This window comes from Mobula hypostoma, chromosome 5, assembly GCF_963921235.1.
Source record: "Mobula hypostoma chromosome 5, sMobHyp1.1, whole genome shotgun sequence".
In the NCBI taxonomy this organism is placed as follows: Eukaryota; Metazoa; Chordata; class Chondrichthyes; order Myliobatiformes; family Myliobatidae; genus Mobula; species Mobula hypostoma.
In genome coordinates, this window is record NC_086101.1 from 190392573 (window position 1) to 190410589 (window position 18017).

Here is an 18017-nt window from a genome sequence, read left to right on the forward strand (position 1 = left end):
TTATCATTCTGAAGATGAATTTTATTTAATCTAGAACGCTTACTCTTCCACATATAAGAAGATATAATAGAGTCAAGAGAATCAAAAAAGGATTTAGGAATGAAAACCGGTAGCGCCTGAAAAAGATATATAAATTACGTTACTTTATACCTTATTGTCACCAAACAATTGATACTAGAACATACAATCATCACAGCGATATTTGATTCTTCGCTTCCTGCTCCCTGGATTACAAATCGATAGTAAATATTAAAAATTTAAATTATATATCATAAATAGAAAATAGAAAAATGGAAAGTAAGGTAGTGCAAAAAAAAACCGAGAGGCAGGTCCGGATATTTGGAGGGTACAGCCCAGATCCAGGTCAGGATCCGTTCAGCAGTCTTATCACAGTTGGAAAGAAGCTGTTCCCAAATCTGGCCGTCCGAGTCTTCAAGCTCCTGAGCCTTCTCCCGGAGGGAAGAGGGACGAAAAGTGTGTTGGCTGGGTGGGTCGTGTCCTTGATTATCCTGGCAGCACTGCTCCGACAGCGTGCAGTGTAAAGTGAGTCCACGGACGGAAGATTGGTTCGTGTGATGTGCTGCGCCGTGTTCACGATCTTCTGTAGCTTCTTCCGGTCTTGGACAGGACAACTTCCATATCAGGTTGTGATGCACCCCAGAAGAATGCCTTCTACACACAGCGCTAGAATAACCACACGGAGTCGGTGAGTTAGAGTTGCGATGAAAGAGATTTATTCAAACTTCGCGGCCCGCTTTAAAGCCTTCCCGTTCCCGCCCTCCCTGGGGCGGGACTGCTGTGGGGAATGCATATTCCCAGACCCTTTCCGCGCGGGATTTTCCCCCTGCTGGTGAAGATGGCCTGGCGCCCTTTTTGGGGCCGGCCCTCTGCCTGCGCGCGCTGTTTCGTGAGCCGGTTCGTGGGTGCCAGAAAGTGGGTCGCCACATAACCCCCCCCCCCCCCAGAACCGGCGATACCTCCCCCAATGTCCACAGTCTGGATCGGCCTCTGTTTGGGAGGTCTGCCCCTGCGCCGCGGTGCCTGAGCCTGGACCGGTTGCGCCAAGTCCACATGGGCCGGTTTGAGTCGGTCCACCGTGAAAACCTCCTCTCTCTCTCCCCCCAATGTCCAGCACGAACGTGGACCCGTTGTTCCTGATCACCTTAAACGGCCCCTCGTAGAGCCGCTGTAGCGGTGCCCGGTGTCCGCCCCGTCGTACAAAAAGAAACTTACAGTTCTGCAGGTCTTTGGGTACACAGGTCGGGCTCTGTCCGTGCTGTGAAGTGCGTATGGGGGCCAGGTTACCGAGCCTCTCCCGTAGTCTGTCCAGGACTGCTGTGGGTTCTTCCTCTTGCCCCCTTGGGGCTGGTATGAACTCTCCTGGGACGACCAGGGGCGCGTCGTACACCAACTCGGCCGACGAGGTGTGTAGATCCTCTTTGGGCGCCGTGCGGATTCCGAGCAGGACCCAGGGAAGTTCGTCCACCCAGTTAGGCCCCTCCAGGCGGGCCATGAGAGCCGATTTCAGGTGACGGTGGAAGCGCTCCACTAGTCCGTTCGACTGTGGGTGGTAGGCAGTTGTGTGGTGTAGCTGTGTTCTTAAAAGGCTGGCCATAGCCGACCACAGGCTGGAGGTGAACTGGGCGCCCCTGTCGGAGGTAATGTGGGCCGGTACCCCAAAGCGTGCTACCCAGGTTGCGATCAGTGCTCGGGCGCAGGATTCGGAGGTGGTGTCGCTGAGCGGGACTGCCTCTGGCCATCTGGGTGAACCGGTCTATCATAGTTAGGAGGTACCGCGCTCCTCGTGACACTGGCAGGGGCCCCACGATATCCACATGGATGTGGTCGAACCTCCGGCGGGTGGGTTCGAACCGCTGCGGTGGAGCCTTGGTGTGCCGCTGCACCTTGGCCGTTTGGCACTGCATACACGTTTTGGCCCATTCACTGACCTGTTTACGAAGTCCATGCCACACGAACCTGCTGGAGACCAGCCGGACAGTTGTCCTGATGGAGGGGTGCACGAAGTTGTGAATGGATTCCGGCGCCAGGCTGCTGGGACGACGGGGCGGGGTTGGCCAGTAGTTACGTCACATAGTAGGGTCTTCTCACCTGGGCCTACGGGGAGGTCTTGGAGCTGCAAACCGGAGACATCAGTCCTGTAACTGGGGATCTCAGCGTCTGCCTGCTGTGCCTTTGCCAGTGCTGCATAGTCCACCCCCTGGGACAGGGCCTGTATGGTAGGTCTGGATAGTGCGTCTGCCACGACATTGTTCTTTCCAGAGACATGCCGGATGTCCGTCGTGTACTCGGAGATGTAGGACAGATGTCGCTGCTGGCGGGACGACCAGGGGTCGGACACCTTAGTGAACGCAAAGGTAAGCGGTTTGTGGCCTGTGAACGCGGTGAAGGGCCTACCTTCTAAGAAGTACCCGAAATGCCGGATTGCCAGGTATAGTGCCAATAGCTCCCGGTCGAAAGCACTGTATTTGAGTTCGGGTGGTCGTAGGTGTTTGCTGAAGAACGCCAGGGGTTGCCAGCGACCCTCGATGAGTTGTTCCAGCACTCCACCGACTGCTGTGTTGGATGCGTCCACCGTGAGGGCAGTAGGAATGTCCGTTCTGGGGTGCACTAGCATCGCGGCGTTTGCCAAGGCTTCTTTGGTTTTAACGAAAGCGGTTGCGGCCTCTTCGTTCCAGGTAATGTCCTTGCCCTTACCCGACATTAGAGTGAACAAGGGGCGCATGGTTCGGGCTGCTGAGGGGAGGAAACGGTGGTAGAAATTCACCATACCCACGAATTCCTGCAAGCCTTTGATTGTGTTGGGTCGGGGAAAGTGGCGGACCGCGCCTACCTTGGCGGGCAGCGGGGTTGCCCCGTCTTTAGTAATCCTGTGGCCCAGGAAGTCGATGGTGTCGAGTCCGAACTGGCATTTGGCTGGATTGATTGTAAGGCCGAATTCACTCAGGCGGGAGTAGAGCTGGCGGAGGTGGGACAGATGCTCCTGCCGACTACTGCTGGCTATGAGGATGTCGTCCAAATAGATGAATGCAAAGTCCAGGTCGCGTCCCACCGCGTCCATTAGCCGCTGGAAAGTCTGTGCGGCGTACTTTAGACCAAACGGCATTCGGAGGAATTCGAAAAGTCCGAACGGGGTGATAAGTGCTGTTTTGGGGATGTCGTCCGGATGTACAGGGATTTGATGGTATCCCCGGACGAGGTCTACCTTGGAAAAGATCCTTGCGCCGTGTAGGTTTGCTGCAAAGTCTTGAATGTGCGGCACAGGGTAGCGGTCTGGCGTTGTAGCCTCGTTCAGTCTGCGGTAGTCACCGCATGGTCTCCAGCCCCCCGTTGTCTTGGGCACCATGTGAAGGGGGGGAGGCCCATGAGCTGTCGGACCGTCGTATGATCCCTAATTCCTCCATCTTCTTGAACTCCTCCTTCGCCAGTCAGAGCTTGTCCGGGGGAAGCCTTCGAGCACGGGCGTGGAGGGGTGGTCCCTGGGTCGGGATGTGGTGCTGTACTCCGTGTCTGGGCATGGCTGCCGTGAACTGCGGTGTCAGTACTGATGGGAAATCCGCCAGGACCCTGGTGAATTCATCGTCGGACAGCGTGATGGAGTCCAGGTGTGGGGCTGGCAACTGTGCTTCACCCAGGGAGAACGTTTGAAAAGTCTTGGTGTGGACTAATCGCTTCCCTTGCAGGTCGACCAGCAGGCTGTGGGCTCGTAGAAAATCTGCCCCCAGCAGTGGTTGGGCCACGGCGGCCAGTGTGAAGTCCCATGTGAACCGGCTGGAGCTGAACTGTAGCCGCACCGTGCGGGTGCCGTAGGTTCGTATTGTGCTGCCATTAGCGGCCCTCAGGGTGGGTCCCGGTTCTCTGTTGCGGGTGTCGTAATTCGTTGGAGGTAAGACGCTGATCTCCGCTCCGGTGTCGACCAAAAAGCGGCGTCCCGACTGCTTGTCCCAGACGTACAGGAGGCTGTCCTGATGGCCAGCCGCCGTAGCCATCAGCGGCAGCTGGCCCTGGCGTTTCCCGGGAATTTGCAGGGTGGTCTGCAGCGGCGGGCCTCTGTGCCCCACCGCTGGTGGTAGAAACACCATTGTTCGTTGGGCTCCTCACTCCTGTCGCCGGGTTTTGTAGGCTCTGCTGCCGGGCCTGGTCTGCTCTGTCGTTGGGCCCGCGGCTTGGTGATCTGTGCGACGGATGCCCCTCTCTCTTTCCTGGCATTCCACAGCACATCTGCTCGGGCCGCCACCTCCCGGGGGTTGCTGAAATCTGTGTCGGACAGCAGCAGGCATATGTCCTCGGGCAGTTGCTCTCGGAACGCCTGCTCAAACATGAGGCAGGGTTTGTGTCCTTCAGCCAGGGCCAGCATTTCGTTCATTAATGCTGACGGCGGCCTGTCTCCCAAACCATCCAGGTGCATTAAGCGGCGTGCTCGTTCGCGACGTGAGAGTCCGAAAGTCCTTATGAGCAGGGTTTTCAATGCTGTGTATTTGCCGTCCTCCGGGGGCGACTGTATAAACTCCTCAACTTGTGCAGCTGTCTCCTGGTCGAGGGAGCTCAGCACGTAGTAGTAGCGAGTGGACTCCGAGGTTATCTGCCGAATGTGGAATTGTGCTTCTACTTGTTCGAACCATAATTGGGGTCGCAGCGTCCAAAAGCTTGGCAGTTTTAACGAAACTGCGTGAACAGATGCAGCGTCGGCCATCTCTGGTCCAAATATCGTTTGGGCCGTCGGGGTCACCAAATGTAACGGTGTGCTACACACAGCGCTAGAATAACCACACGGAGTCGGTGAGTTAGAGTTGCGATGAAAAGAGATTTATTCAAACTTCGCGGCCCGCTTTAAAGCCTTCCCGTTCCCGCCCTCCCTGGGCGGGACTGCTGTGGGGAATGTATATTCCCAGACCCTTTCCGCGCGGGATTTCCCCCCGCTGGTGAAGACGGCCTGGCGCCCTTTTCGCTGCCGGCCCTCTGCCTGCGCGCGCTGTTTCGTGAGCCGGTTCGTGGGTGCTAGAAAGTGGGTCGCCACAATATAATCATTTTTATAGAGTTAATTCGACCAATTAATGATAAGGAAAGAGGCGACCAATTTAATAGTATTCTTTTTACATGATTCAATAGAGTAAGAAAATTTTCTTTAAGTAGACACTTACAATTTCTAGTTATTGTTACACCTAAATAAGTACATTGGTTTCTTACAATTTTAAAAGGAAGGTTAGAATTTGTTGGTATCAAATTGTTCAAAGGGGAAAGTTCGCTTTTATGTAAGTTTAATTTATAACTTGAAAGCTGGCTAAAGCAGGAGAGTAAAGAAAGCACATGGGTAATGAAGTCTCAACATTAGAAATAAAAAGCAGCAGATCATCAGCGTACAGCGAGACTTTATGAATAGTGTCTCTCCATAAAATACTGGTGATATCATTAGATTCTTGAAAATCAATGGCTAAAGGTTCTAAGGTCAGATCAAAAAGCAAAGAGCTCAATGGACAGCCTTGTCTGGTGCCACGTTGAAGCTTAAATGGTTTGGAATTATGAGAATTAGTGATAACCCTAGCAGAAGGGGCTAAATAAAGTAATTTAATCTATTGAATGAAAACTGGTCCAAAATTAAATTTTCTAAAGTTCTAAATAAATAATTCCATTCAACTCTGTTGAAAGCTTTCTCAGCATCTAGGGATACCACACATTCCGATACCAGGTTAGAAGGAGAATAAATAACATTTAATAACCGGCGAATGTTAAAGTGAGAATATCAATTTCTGATAAATCCGGTTTGCTTATCAGAAATGACAGATGGTAAAATATTTTCAATCTTATGGGCCAAAACTTTAGATAAGATCTTAGCATCAACATTAAGTAAAGAAATTGGTCTATAAGAAGAGCATTCAGTTTGATCCTTATCCCTTTTAAGAATGAGCGAAATGGAAGCCTCATAAGAAGATTGAGGGAGTCTGACCGACTTAAATGAATCCGAAAAAAACTGAAGATAAATGAGGTATAAGCAGTGAGGAAAAGGTCTTATAAAATTCTCCAGAAAATCCATCTGGACCCGGAGCTTTCCTCGAATGTAATGAGCGCACAGTTTCAACAATTTCCTCAAAAGAAATAGGTTGTTCCAACAATTTTCTGTTGTCGGTAGAAACTGTAGGAATATTTAATTGATCTAAAAAAGTGTTCATTACAGTATCATCCTTAGAAGATTCAGAACTCTAAAGTTTAAAATAAAATTCTTTGAAAGTATCATTTATTTCTAAATAATCAGTTGTCCTGTCATAGTTAGCTTTGCATATTTCTTTAATCTGTTGTTTGGCTCCAAAGGTTTTAATTTGATCAGCCAATAATTTACCTGTTTTATCTCCATGAATATAAAATTGACTTTTATCTTTTAGGAGTTGGGTTTCAATTGGATTAGTTAAAAGAAGATCATATTTAGTTTTAATTTCAACACGTCTTTTATATAAAGCAGGTTCTGGAGCCAAAGCATACTGTTTCAGCGGATTAGCTATATCGCTTCTCTCTTTATTAGCTTTCTTCTTAATACTTGCAGTAGCAGAAATAATTTGTCCTCTAATATACACCTTAAAGGCATCCCATCTGATAATAGTAGAGTCTCTTGTAACGTATTCTCTTAAAAAAATGTAATTTGTCTCTCCATAAACTTTAAAAAATCTTTATCAGATAACAAAGTTAGAATAAATCGCCAAAATCTATTTGTTTGAAGAAGACCAGGAAGATTTAAAGATAGGAACACAGGAACGTGATCTGAAACAGGAATCTTTTCATATTCACAGGATCGAACTAACGGAATCAGTTGGCTATCAATAAAAAAAAAATCAATCCGGGAATATGTATGATGAACAGGGGGGAAAAAAACAATATTCCTTATCTACTGGATGAAAAAAATGCCAGACACCAACAATGCCACATTTCATTAAAAAAAGATTTAATAAACACAGCTGATATATTTGGTATCATTGGTTTAAAAGACAGAAACATAGAAAATAGGTGCAGGAGTAGGCCATTCGGCCCTTCGAGCCTGCGCTGCCATTTATTATGATCATGGCTGATCATCCAACTCAGAACCCTGCACCAGCCTTCCCTCCATACCCTCTGATCCCCCTAGCCACAAGGGCCATATCTAACTCCCTCTTAAATATAGCCAATGAACTGGCCTCAACTGTTTCCTGTGGCAGAGAATTCCGCAGATTCACCAATCTCTGTGTGAAGAAGTTTTTCCTAATCTCAGTCCTAAAAGGCTTCGCCTTTATCCTCAAACTGTGACCCCTCGTTCTGGACTTCCCCAACTTCGGGAACAATCTTCCTGCATCTAGCCTGTCCAATCCCTTTAGGATTTTATACGTTTCAATCAGATCCCCCCTCAATCTTCTAAATTCCAATGAGTACAAGCCTAGTTCATCCAGTCTTTCTTCATATGAAAGTCCTGCTATCCCAGGAATCAATCTGGTGAACCTTCTTTGTACTCCCTCTATGGCAAGGATGTCTTTCCTCAGATTAGGGGACCAAAACTGCACACAATACTCCAGCTGTGGTCTCACCAAGGCCTTGTACAACTGCAGTAGTACCTCCCTGCTCCTGTACTCGAATCCTCTCGCTATAAATGCCAGCATACCATTCGCCTTTTTCACCGCCTGCTGTACCTGCATGCCCACTTTCAATGACTGGTGTATAATGACACCCAGGTCTCATTGCACCTCCCCTTTTCCTAATCGGCCACCATTCAGATAATAATCTATTTTCCTATTTTTGCCACCAAAGTGGATAACTTCACATTTATCCACATTAAATTGCATCTGCCATGAATTTGCCCACTCACCCAACCTATCCAAGTCACCCTGCATCCTCTTAGCATCCTCCTCACAGCTAACACTGCCGCCCAGCTTTGTGTCATCCGCAAACTTGGAGATGCTGCATTTAATTCCCTCATCCAAGTCATTAATATATATTGTAAACAACTGGGGTCCTAGCACTGAGCCTTGCGGTACCCCACTAGTCACTGCCTGCCATTCTGAAAAGGTCCCGTTTATTCTTACTCTTCGCTACCTGTCTGCTAACCAATTCTCTATCCACATCAATACCTTACCCCCAATACCGTGTGCTTTTAGTTTGCACACTAATCTCCTGTGTGGGACCTTGTCAAAAGCCTTTTGAAAATCCAAATATACCACATCCACTGGTTCTCCCCTATCCACTCTACTAGTTATATCCTCAAAAAATTCTATGAGATTCGTCAGACATGATTTTCCTTTCACAAATCCATGCTGACTTTGTCCGATGATTTCACCGCTTTCCAAATGTGCTGTTATCACATCTTTAATAACTGACTCCAGCAGTTTCCCCACCACCGACATTAGGCTAACTGGTCTATAATTCCCTGGTTTCTCTCTCCGTCCTTTTTTAAAAAGTGGGGTTACATTAGCCACCCTCCAATCCCCAGGAACTAGTCAGGAATCTAACGAGATCTAAGATGAACGATCTAAAACTGGATTTAGGAAACAATTAAAGTCTCCACCCATCAGCAAGGAGTACGGACTTAGATCTGGCAAAAAATTTTTAAAAACGCTCAAAGAAACCTGGGTGATCTATATTCGGAGCATATACATTGGCAAATACCATTAATTTGTTATTTAATTTCCCTGATACTATTAAAAAAACGCCCATTAGTATCAAAAATTACTTTATGTTGAACAAAAGGAACTTTATTATCTATAAGGATCGAAACCACTCTTGCTTTGGCCTGAAATGAAGAATGAAAATGAGATCCTCTCCATTGATAAAAAAGCGTGAATTGTCACAATTACGTACAAGTGTTTCTTGAAGAATAACAATGGGTATCTTAAGTTTTTTAATATAGGCAAAAACCTTATTTCTTTTCACAGAGTGATTTAGTCCTTTTACATTAAACTAATTAAATTAATACTTCAATCCATTTTAAGGCTCTTTATAAGAAAGATTAAAATAGCAATCAGAAAAATGTATATCAAACCCAAATAATAAAACTTGAAATATATTAACTAAGCAACAGAATTGACTAAATTCCCAAATCAGCTGGAAGAAAAAAAGACTCTCCATCCCTCCCCCCACCCCAAAAGAAAGAAACTCGGTCATGGAGCAACCGGAGTCCACTTCATCTAAACACATTCTCTTAGAAAGCTTGTTGGAACCGCTCCAAGAATTCAATGTTATTAACATTCCAATCTAGACTAAATAATACAGTGAGAAACAAGCTTAGACGGGTTTATGAAAAAGAAATAACAATTATTCATACTAAAAATATTAAACAATAATTTTTTAATATGTAGTATTTCTGTTTTTGCAAGATTTTTAGTCTATTCAATATATATACAATCATTCACTTCTTTTAAAGGCTAAAAATTCTTGCGCCTGTTCCTTCGTATAAAACCATTTAAATGATCCGTCTTCCAGTGTAATCCTCAGTCAAGCCGGAGAACGAAGAGAGGGTTTAAAATTTTGACTGTATAACTCCATCATAACTTTTTTGAACTTAGCACGTTCTGCCATAACTTCTGAATAAAAATCTTGAACAATACGTATCCTTTGATCTTGATAGTCAGTCATACCTTCTCCACGGGCAGCATGAATCAGCCGATCCTTTATTTGAAATTCATGGAAACATATAAAGACTGATCTTGGTTTAGATTTTGAAGCCGATTGGTAGATAGGTGACCTGTGAGCACGATCAATCAAAGGCAGAGACTTTATAATATCAGAGAATAATTCCATCAAAAGATTTGCAAAGAATTCTTCAGGATTATCTCCTTCCGTTTGTTCTTTAAATGCCAGGATTCGTAAGCTGTTCCTCCTACTTCTGTTTTCCAAATCAATAATCTTCCGTCTCATCACTTCATTGGTCTTAAATTGTTTTTCATATAGCTTTTACATACCATCCATTCTCCCGACCAGTAAAGTAATAACATCTTCATTTTCCTTTATCTTCTTATCATGTTCGGTTAGAATTGCTTGAATAGCTTCTAGTTCCGTACCTATTTGTTTAATTTCAGCGCTGATTTCTTTTCTAAACTTTCAATATTTGATAGGTTTCAGTGAGGTCACCCCCTCATTCTTCTGAACTCCATGGAGTACAGGCCCTTCTTAAGCAGAGACTTCCTGCTGCCGAATCGGCGTTTCAGTTCCCTATTCTGCCACTGAGATTACTGGCGCGGTGTTGCAAGGTCCACAGCCGACCTGGGTACCCTTCATCCACCTTCAGCATGAACGTTCACCATGGGAACCATTACAATCAGGATCCAGTCTGATTGCTGATGGAATATCTCACTCCAGTTTAGCTTACCACAGTAGCGTAGTGGTTTGCGTGATTCTATTACAGCTCGGTGTGTCGGAGTTCAGAGTTCAGTCCCAGTGTCCTCCGTAAGGAGTCTGTACGTCCTCCCTGTGGAATGCAACGGTTTCCTCCGGGTGCTCTGGTTTCTTCCCACAGGCCAAGATGTACCAATTAGTACGTTAATTGCCCTGTGATTATGTTTGTGGTAAATTGGGGTCGTCAGGGTTTGCTGGGCGGTATGGCTAGAAGGGTGGTATGGCCTATTCCACGCTGTATCTCTAAAATTACGTCTCTACGAAAGGAGGTGTAAGGAGCTCCGGCCCTCTGCTCGTCTGCAGATCACCTTCGGGCAAGGTGTAGAAGCTGGTTAGCCACCCTAACAGCCCCTTCCCCCAAAATCTGGAGCAGGTGGTGGATGGTCGTACGAGCAGCTGGTGCAGATCACAAACCCTGGTTATTCAAACAATGACACCAAGCAGACAATCTCTGAACAGTATTGATAATGTCTGGGGTCACCCATCTTGTAAAGACACTTCCCAGAAGAAGGCACTTCTGCAGAAAACTTTGTGAAGACCAGTCATGATCATGATACCATGATCACCCAGGTCCTGCGACACGTCACATAATGAAGTTGACGTTTTCTAAAATAAAAATTGTCAAAATTTCAATGAATTTAATTTGATTTTCTTTCCTCCCCCAAGCCCCGGCCACCATCCTGAGTCTATCTCTTGTGACTGATGATACTGGAGCCACCCTCGTGTTCAAGGCTGAAGGGAATCCCCCTGCAAACATCACGTGGATTGACCTTGAGAACAGCACACTGCCCATGAGCAGCAGCGAGATGAGAGTCACCGGAGATCTGGAGAGTGTGGGAAAGCTGGTGCTGCCCAGGCCGAGAGGGAGCTACCGCTGTGTGGCTGCGAATAAGCACGGGAGAGACACCCGCGAGATCTACCTAGCCAAGACGAGAACAAGTGCTTTGATGCTGGCTCGCTACATTGTAGTGTCCACTTTAGCAGTCGTTAATTTGGTTCTTTTTGTTGTCTGGTCTTTGAAGAAAGGTGATAAATCCAGTGAGTGGTCCATCCTTCCTGGGTCTGGGACATTTCAGAGGCCATTCAGTCCATTAACCCAGTTCCACCATACGATTGTATGATGGCCCATATCTATTTTACCTCCTGTCAGCCCCTTGGTTCTGAGCACAAATGCAACGGCTCATGGAAACATCAATTCATCACAATTTATAAATTCTCCTATCAGGTGTGGAGAGAGTCCAACTACAGAAAAAAGAAACAGGAGGGAAACTAGAATCCACCTACCTCAGTGAGAGGAAGAGCTTCCTGCCCTACCTCTGGATGGACTGGATCTGGTCCATAGTCATTCCCCTTTGATCTGAAATCTATGTCACAAATGCAACTATCTCACGTTCTCTCTCTCCCTCTCTCAGTCATTCTGTCTTTCATGCTCTGTCTCTCTCTTTTGCTCTTTCTCCCAGGCGCAATCTCACTCATGCACGTTCTTTCTATCTCTCTCTCATTCTCGCTCAATCTCGCTGTCTCTCTTTCTCTCTTTCTCCGTCGCTCTCTTGTTTTCTTGCAGTCTCTCTCCCTCTCTTTCTCGCACTCTATCTCTCTGTCTCTTGCTCTCTCTCGGGAATGTTTTCTTATGCATGCTCTCTCTCTCTCTCCCTTCAGCCCTTCCCTTCCTGCCCCCCCTTTCATCCATTTGGCTATACACTCCCCGTGGGTTTTTATCGATATGGAAACAAGTTTGATACATGCATAGCAACACACAAAGTGCTGGAGGAGCTCAGCAGATCAGACAGCATCTATGGATGGGAATAAACAGTCGATGTTTCGGGATGAGACCCTTCCTCAGGACTGGAAAGAGAAGGGGCAAGAAGTCTGAATAAGAAAGTTCGGGGAGCTATGCAAGTCGTACATGGTGGCCGATGATAGGTGAAACCTGGGGAAGGGGTGGGGTGAAGTAAAGAACTGGGAAGTTGGTTGGTGAACGAGATAAAGAGCTGCAGAAGGGGAATCTGACAGGAGAGGGTCGAAGACCATGAAAGAAACGGCAGGGGGAGGAGTAGAATTAGAATTTACTTTATTTTTAACATCCTTCGCATACAAGAGGAGTAAAAATCTTTATATTACGTCTCTGTCTAAATATGCAGTGTGCAATCATAGTAATGTATAATTTATAGTAAATAGAACAGTCAATGTAACATAGAAATACACTCAAATCAGCGTGAGTTAATAAGTGTGATGGCCTGGTGGAAGAGGCTGTCCCGGAGACTGTTGTTGCTGGCTTTTATGCTGCGGTTCCGTTTCCCAGATGGTAGCAGCTGGAGTAGACCGTGGTTGGGGTGACTCAGGTCCCCAATGATTCTTCGGGCCCTTTTTACACACCTGTCTTTGTAAATGTCCTGAATCATGGGAAGTTCACAACTACAGATGCGCTGGGCTGTCCGCACCACTCTCTGCAGAGTCCTGCGATTAAGGGAGGTACAGTTCCCATACCAAGCAGTGATGCAGCCAGTCAGGATGCTCTCAACTGTGCCCCTGTAGAAAGTTCTTAGGTTTTGGGGGAGCCCATACCAAACTTCCTCAACCGTCTGAGGTGAAAGAGGGGTGGAGGTGAGGGAGCCCACCCTTACCACCTGCCGGTGATCTGACAGGAGGTCCAGGATCCAGGTGCACAAGACAGGGTGAAGGCAGAGGTCTCTGAGCTTCTTGTCGCGCCTGGATGGAATTATGGTGTTGAATGCTGAACTGTAGTCCAAGAACAGCATTCTCACGTAAGCATCCTTCTTCTCCAGATGTACAAGGACGGTATGTAGAGCAGTGGCTAGTGCGTCTTCTGTCGGTCGGTTGTGTCGACAGGCAAATTGTAGGGGGTTCAGTTTGGGTGGTAACAAGCTGCAGATGTAGTCCTTGACCAGCCTCTCAAAGCATTTGCTTATTATTAAGGTGAGAGTGACAAGACGCCGGTCTTTCAGTCTTTTTGGTATATGGACAATGGTGGATGTTTTGAAGCTGGAGGGCACTCGACACTGGGAGAGGGAGAGATTAAAAATGTCAGTAAACACACCTGCCAGTTGTGCTGCGCACATCATGAGTACTCGTCCTGGGATGCCGTCCAGTCCCGGAGCCTTGCGGCTGTCCACTCATTGGAAGCATCTGTATACCCCAGCCTCAGAGATGACCAGGTTGCAAGTTGTAGCGGTGGCTTTCCTCGGAGGCTCAGAGTTAGCGACATCGAACCGAGCGTAAAAGCGATTGAGCTCAGCCGGGAGAGAGGCCACGATGTTGGCGGCACCACTACGTTTGACTTTGAAGTCGGCGATGGTATTAAACCCCCGGCACAAGTCCCGTGTGCTATTCATTGTGAATCTTGACTTAATCTTGTCCCTGTATTGTTGTTTCGCAGCCTTGATAGCTTTACGCAGATCGTAGCTAATTTTCTTGAGCTCCTGCTGATTGCCGGCAGTGTAAGCTCTAGGTCGCGCGGTCAGTTCTGCTCACACGGAACTATTGATCCAGGGTTTCTGGTTCGGGAAGACCCTGACCGACTTCTGGGGGACAACGTCATCGATCCACTTCCGCATGAGGCACGTGACTCCATCAATGAACTGGGGGACACTCTCAACATAGAAGACATTCCAGTCGACATCATCGAAGCAGTCCTGCAGCTTGGAGACCGACTGGTCGGACCAACAGTGGACGGTTTTAACTATGGCCGCCTCTTGTTTCAGCTTCTGTTTGTAGATCGGCAAAAGCAGGATTGAAGAGTGATCTGATTTTCTAAAAGCTGGGTGAAGGAGAGCTTTGTAAGCGTTGCTGAAGGGAGCGTAGCGGTGGTCAAGTGTGCTATCTCCACGTGCGCTCACCTGGATGTGCTGACAAAACTTCGGAGAGAATTTCGTCAGCGACACTTGATTAAAGTCACCAGAGACGATGAAGGCAATCTCTGGGTGTGCACACTCCAGCATGTTGATTGTCTCGTACAGTTCCTTGAGAGCCAGGTCAGTATCAGCCTATGGCGGAATGTACACCGCTGTGATGATAACAGCCGTGAACTCCCTAGCCAGCCAGTACGCTTTGCACAGCAGCACCAGGTATTCCAGGTCTGGGGATCAAAATCATTTGAGGGCATGCGCATTCTGGGGGTCGCACAAGCATTGTTGACCGCCATGCATGCTCCACCTACTTTACTTTTCCCAGAGAGGTTTTTTGATCTGTCCACCTGAAACAGGGAGAACTCCAAGGGCTCGATAGCGTGGTCCGGTATCTCCTCCATCAGCCAGGTCTTCACGAGGCACGTGGAGCTGACGGGCAGGTAAGAAGAAAAGGTGCAGGAGGGGATCAAAAATGGGGAATAGTGAAGGAAAGTGGGGGGCAATTGCTGGAAGTTCAAGAAATCGATGTTCATGCCATAAGGTTAGAGGTAAGCCAGACAGGAGATAGGGTGTTGCTCCTCCATCCTGAGTGTGCCCTCATCGTGCTAGTATGGGAGGCCATGGACTGACATGTTGGAATGGGATTGGGAAGTAGAATTGAAATGGGTGGCTCCCGGGAGATCCTGACGTTTCCTGCGGGCAGAGTGTAGGAGTTCGGCGAAGTTGTCTCCTAATCTACGTTGGGTCTCAGCGATTTATAGGAAGCCACACCGGGAGCACCAGGAATAGTAGATGACCCCAACTGACTCATGGGTGAAGTATTTCTTCACCTGGCAGGATTGTGAGAGAAGAGATGTGGGGGCAAGTGTGCCACTTGCTATACATGCAAGGAGAGGTGCCAGAAGGCAGCTGAGTCGGGAGCAACGAGTGGACAAGGGAGTTGTGTAGGGACTGATCTCTGCGGCAAGTGGGTGGGAGGGAAAGATGTGCTCAGTGGTGTGATCCCGTTGGTGATGGTGGACCTTAAAGAGAATGATATGCTAGATGTGGAGGCTTTTGAATTGATAGCTGAGGACAAGAGGAACCCTATCCCCAGTGTGGCGACGGTGGGATGAGGTGAGGGCAGATGTGCATGAAATGGAAGAGATGCAAGAGAAGGCGGGTTTAAGGTGGAGGAAGGGACACCCCTTTCTTTGACGTAGGACATCTCAGTTTTTCTGGAAGGTAAAGCGTCAACGTGCGATGCAGTGGATACAGAGAAACTGACCAAGGGGAATAGTATTTTTACAAGTGACTGGTTGTGAAGAGGTATAGTCAAGACAACTGTGAGAGTCAATGGGTTTGTAAAACATAATATCTTCCAGTAGATAGCTGGGACCCATGCAAGTGCTCATGGCTACACCTTGGGTTTGAAAGAAGTGGGGGAGCCGAAGGAGAAATTGTTGAGGGTGAGGAGCAGTTCCGCCAGATGCAGAAGAGTGGTGCTGGAGCGGAACTAGTTGGGTTTGCTGTCCAGAAAGAAATTGAGAGCTTTAAAGTCCTTCTGGGAAACCTACAGGCTGTCGATAGAGTAGCAGCGTTTTTATACTTGCTCCTACTCTACTTAATTTACTGTTTCCAACTTGTTTTGAAAACTTACTTTTAAACGCAATATTGTTTTACGATGAGGGGTGCCAAAGCTACTAAAAAAGAAGAGTACCCTCCTATAAATTTGGAATCTATTATGGAGACAATTCGGAAGCATAAAAATGAACTTTCAGAGAAGTTCCAGCAGAAATTCTGGCAACTCAGCGCTGAATTTAAATGAATGGATGTAAAACTGGATTCTATTCAAAAAACTTTGTGAACACGAGAAATAGATAAAAAAGAATGAAGACACTTTGACGATGTTGGATGCGAAGATTGATGACCTGGAAAAGATCCGTGATAAACAGTCAAATGTTAATGAAAAATTAAGACAGAAGATTATCGACTTAGATAATAGAATCAGAAGAAATAACATATGAATTCTGGGTTTTAAAGAGGTAGTGGAAAGCAATCAGCCTTTGGAATTTTTTGCAAACCTTACGGCTAACTTATTTCCGAATATTTTAAAATCTCCACCTAAAATAAACAGCTCAGTACCAAGAGAACGTTCTCCTCCAGGAGTACGACCCCGTTCAGTGGTAATTTGTCTTCACGACTTTTAAACAAAGGAATTTTTAATTCGTGAATCTCGTCAGAAAGGTATGATTGATTATGAAGGCCAGAAGATCAGAATTGTGGAGGATTTTTCACCCGAGGTGATGCATGGACACTTCAAGTTTAAAAAGGTTATGTCGGAATTGTATAATAAAGTTTTTAAATCCTCTCCTCGTTACCCTAGTTGTCTTAGAATCATTTCTAAAAATGGCTTTCAGAAATGGTTCTGTTCGACTCGAGAGGTGCAGGATTTTTTAATTTCCGAATCAGTATCAGAAGTTTAACTGTTCAATAATTGCCTACATAAATGTATATTCCGTCTGCCTAATGGATTCTTTTTTCAGAATCAGCAGTCTAACTTTTCATTACTTTCTTTTATGAACATTTTTTAAAACTCTTGGTATGCCTTCGTATCTAATTTTTTGTGCTTTTATTTCTTTGCTTAGAAAATTAAGGATTTAACATCAGTAAGTTTTCATTGAGTTAATACTTTCCAGATTAATATGTTCTGAATTTTTTAGTTCTTTTAAATATTTTATACTATATTTTTTTCATGAGTTTTTTAAATAAATTTAATTTTGCTCTGTTTTTTTGTTCTGTCTTGTTGGAATGCAGGTAGCCTTGAAATTTTTTGGAGCTCAACCAGTAGATTGTTTTGGGAGGGTAATGTTGGTAGGCTTAGCTGTTGACTACCCTCTGGTCGACTTTCTCTCTTTGGGTGGGGGGTGGGTGAGAGGTGGGTTTCTTATTTTCTATCAGCTGTTTGGTTCCTGTAGCTTCATTTGTTGCTTGGTTACTTTATCTTAAAGCTCATTGTTTGGATTTAATATACATTTCAGCGATTTTTATTCTAACCTCTCTTTTAAGCAATATTTTAAATGGACCATACTATTAATTTACTTAGTTTTAATGTGAAAGGATTAAGCAATCCTGTGAAATGTAGTAAGATATTTAATTATATTAAGAAATTGAATGTCTCAATTTTTTCTACAAGAAACACATGTTCGTAAATGTGATAATTTATGTCTTTTCAGCTATTGGAAGGGCGTATTTTTTTCATTCCTCCTTTCAGGCTAAGGCCAGAGGATTTTTGATTTTTATTGACAATTTAGTTTCTTACGTTCAACATAATGTGTCTGATACCAATGGGCGTTTTCTTATAGTGTCAGGGAAATTAAATACTAAATTAGTGGTTTTTGCTAATTTGTATACCCTGAATATAGATGTTCCAGGCCTTTTTGAACGCTTTTTTTTTCACTTTTACCAGATTTAAGTCTATATTCTCTGGTTTTAGGAGGAGACTTCAACTGTTGTTTAGACCCTGTTTTAGATCGCTCATCTTATAAACGATTCACTTTTAGTAGATCTGCCTCCTTTATCCAATCTTTTCTAATGAAATATGATATTGTTGATGTTTGGCGCTTTTTGTATCCAACAGATAAAGAGTACTCATTTTTTTTGCATGTTCGTCATGCATATTCCAGAATTGATTATTTTTTTGTTGATAGTCAATTAATTCCATTGGTTCGATCCTGTGAATATAAAGAAATTGCTGTTTCAGATCATGCTCCTGTGTTTTTATCTTTAAATCTTCCAGGTGTCTCCCAA